This window comes from Alligator sinensis, unplaced genomic scaffold, assembly GCF_000455745.1.
Source record: "Alligator sinensis unplaced genomic scaffold, ASM45574v1 scaffold781_1, whole genome shotgun sequence".
Lineage (NCBI taxonomy): Eukaryota > Metazoa > Chordata > Crocodylia > Alligatoridae > Alligator > Alligator sinensis.
The window spans coordinates 1280117-1284122 of NW_005841845.1; positions in this window are offsets into that span (position 1 = coordinate 1280117).

Below are 4006 nucleotides of genomic sequence, written 5' to 3' on the forward strand. Positions count from 1 at the left end.
CAGGTCCTTAGATCACACTGGTCTTATTCACCAGTCGCACTACACACATGAATAAACTTCATCTTCCCTGGCCAAAGCAGCCCTTGGCATGGCTATAGGGCTGCATGGAAGGGATCCAATTATAATGCACAGAACATATATCTAAAGACTTAATTTGCAAAGGGATCGTGAATGGGGACAGGAGGAGGAAGGGAAATCCCTCTTTTCATCAGCACCTAACATGGGAAGACCTGGGTTACAGTGGAAGTGAGATTTCAGAAACGTAAGGCATGAATGGTCTGCTTTGTATCCGCAGCTTTGATATATCAGTCCCTTCAGTGACAGACTTGTTAATCTTTCCAATGTTGCTTTTTCAAAAAAGACAAACACAGCGGATAAATGTAGAGGGCCAACCACATCCCCTCCCATAGGAAGTCTCGCCACATGGGCAATTCTTCCAGTTAAAGAAAACAGGCCACTTTATTTACAGGGTAAATCATTTTGACTTATCTTGCAGGGGTTGCTCATAGTGAAGTGACAGTTTCCCCCTGTTGCACAGTAAATGGCTGACTGGGAAAATGTTTTCCTTCCCACCATGTAGAAACAACCAGCCAGAAGGAAAGCAGGGGAGGCAAGGGAGACTTCATTTTTGTAATACGCTGTTAATGTTCTCCTAGCTGACAATCACACGAAAGCTGGAAAGGCCCGAATTCACCACTCCAGGCAACCATACCAAGAAATCTGAATCTCTACAGGGATTTTTAGCTAAGTACATTGACTTGAGATAGATCTTTCAGTCTTAAAGGAAAAGGTAACCATTAAAATGATTTCCAATTAAACCGTGTTGCTCTAGCAGAGCGGGGGAAAAAGCTGTCAAACTTCTCTTCCCTCCCAATGTGGCTCAAAAAATGACTGTATATTTCTCAGCAAAATGCACGTGCTTCTGGCGATAGGGATTTTAAAATCCGTAACACCCTAAAGCTGATACATCGATTTGTTTTTCTGCTTAGTATACATTTTTTTCCAAGCTGATCAGCTTTACATGGCTGAGTTAATCCATCTGGTTTTTAAATAGGTGATTTAAACACAAATAAATCCCAGTGCACAATGCTGATGATTGTTTTATCGCAAAGGAAAATTTGCACAAGAAGAATATAACTAAACCCAATACTTCTCTGGCTGTCAGGGAGATCTTAGCCGCTGAGTTAAATAGGAACTGAATTCAGTCCATTTGCCTAGACTCTGTTCCCAATTATAAGGGTACAGAGCTGGGTTTTCTAGGCCTTGATACTGCAAACTTTGCACATGTCCCTGACCCAAATGTGTGTAGGTGCGTAAGGTTGAGTGTGTCCATGTTTGAAACATCAGCAAGACCTGTCTCCCCTATGTATATTTAGCACATTTGGGCAACTACTACAAAGTGCACGATACTAAAAATTGCTACAACTAGAGATGAGCATCTCGGTATTTTTAAAAGACCTGGCACAAAAAGACTTCTGGATACTTTGGGGACCAATACGGTGCAAATAGTGCGGAAGACAGTGGACGGATGTGTAGATGGGTTACACTAAACGCTTTCTGCTCTAGTGACGTAGAGATGGATCAGTGTAAGTAGTCCAACGCACACTTGGTCAATAGCACTTTGTTTAAATTGCAAGTACCTGTTTAAGGTCCATTTATTTCAATGGTGACTACTGGGACTTAAGCACAAACTTAAGTGCTTTTCTGAATGGGAGCGCAAACAGCCATTCAGTTAGTTTAGCTGTACGGAGAAACCCATTGTGTAACTTAGATCCCTTACAAAGCAAAAGGGCAGTTTTGCAGTCTCAACTAACAAATGAAAATGTGACTTTGTGCCCAACAGTCCTTATACCAAATCTGATTCAGAAAAACCTCCCAGAAAGGATGCACTTCAGGACAAGACCCCAAGTAGTATGGATGTGATACAGCTGATTTACCCCAGCTTGAACCTGGCCCTTTGTCTGCGGAAAGACAACAGTAGATGCGCATCTGAGCTTTGCTGCAAAATGCGGGTCAGAATACAAGAGTGCAGTTCCTCTTTTTTATTTCTTTTTTGAAAGATGAAAACATGTGTTCTGATTTATAAACTGCAGGTCAAACACGCAGGTGTTAATGGCTTTTTTTCTGTGAGATTTTTTTCAACCCCAGCCAGGCATGTGTAAGTACAACCAAATTTCAAAAAAGAAAATAGAAAATAGAACAGAATGATGGTGTTCCCATCATCTCCTAGTAATGAAAGGACATGGTGAAATTAGAAACACAGACCTTTCCAACAGGGCTCAACCCTGACAGGTAAGAAAACAACCTTGGATCCTTCTTGAGTCCAAAAACCATTTCTGCTTTGACCTTAAATGGTGTGATTTACAGTAATCATAAATATTTTAAAGACCTTCCCCATTAAAATGGTTGAAGTTGAAAGCTCTCACTATTACAGCACGTCAGCCTATGAAAAGCAACGGCAATCCTGCTCCGACTAATGACGGCTGCACAAAGGTTTACCGTGACTTGCAAGTACCAATTTTTTTTCTTTTTTTTTCTGCATTGTTTTAATAACCCCCTCGGGCCCAATCTACACAGGTAAATTTATGATGTCGGAGGCTTGCATTGGCACACAGACCCTTCCTACAATATGTGCCAGGGCTTCCGCCAATGGGAAATAGTTTGCAGGATTCTCAACCAGGGTGTCACGGCACCCTGGGGTGCCACAAGGTCCTTTCCAGGGTGCTGCTCACTATGAACACTGGTAGGTTTGCAAACACCTACATAAGATAAACCCAGAGATTTCCAAAACGAATCCACAGTGCCAAAACCATTCTGATGCATTGTGTTTTTTTCCGAGCTCTTTCCAACAGAAGAATTGCTCTATTTTTCCATAGTCAAAAAGGAAGGAAAAGCTAGCAGCTGGCATTTTTTTGATGGGTGCCTTGACTCTAATGAGTTGTGCCTTGAGTCTAAAAAGGTGGAGAACCACACTGGTTTAACAGGGGTCTGTCCCTGGAGATACAAGCAGACCAGAGAACCTGGCTATAATGTGGCTGTCTCTTCCTCTGAGCACAAGCGTAGTTTGGATGGAAAGGGTAGTCTGGAATTTAACCGAGTGTTATTAGGAGTCTTTCTAAATTGCACCACTCATTCGAATTAAGTATATATGCAGGTTGGTGGACAAGCTATCTTGTAATTAGGTTCAAGGCTATTTAGTGTGTAGATAAGCTCACAGGTTTGCCCCAACTGTGTTACAAGGTGGTTTAGGCTACTGCCTTGTGAAACAGCCTCAAACTAAGTTGCATTACTAGGTTTCTAACATCACAAATCTATAAAGAAGTCCACCTACAAAGGTAAAAATGAATTCTGCTGTTGTAACAGGATCCCCTGGCCTGACCGTCCTTTGGCTGTACTGTCCTAAGAAGTAAGTTCAAGAACTTTGCTTTGGACAACAGTTTAAATTCAGCTGTGGTTAAAGAGCTGTAGCAGGTTAGTCCGCTGGTTGAATGAGCCAAAGCATATCACAAAAGTAATCAACACCAATGTTAGATCCTTGCACTACATTGTTGCTCAGATTTTTTCCAACCTTGTTCGAACCATTTGGTCGTTTTCTAAACCCAAGTCTTTGAAAATGAAAAACAGAAAAAAAATCACTCAACTTTTAAGTGTAAAAGTCAAAGTGAATGTTTGTATTTTCCCAGTCTTTTTTCTTTGTTTGACCAACACGACTCAAAGTCAAGCCATATTTCAATATTTTTGCCCTCCTAAAACTTTTCTTTTTGGTGAATGATCACCAAAAATAAAAGTTGAGGTCTAACAGCAGCAAGAGAATTCTAGATCTAAAAATCGTCTGCTCAGTGCAAACAATTACGATGTCATAGGGATAACGGAGACCTGGTGGGACTCCACCCATGACTGGACCACGGGGATAGATGGCTCTACCCTGTACAGGAGGGATCGTGTAGAGAAAAGGGGCGGGGGGGTAGCTCTCTATGTTAAGGAAAGCTACACGTCCCTGCAAGCC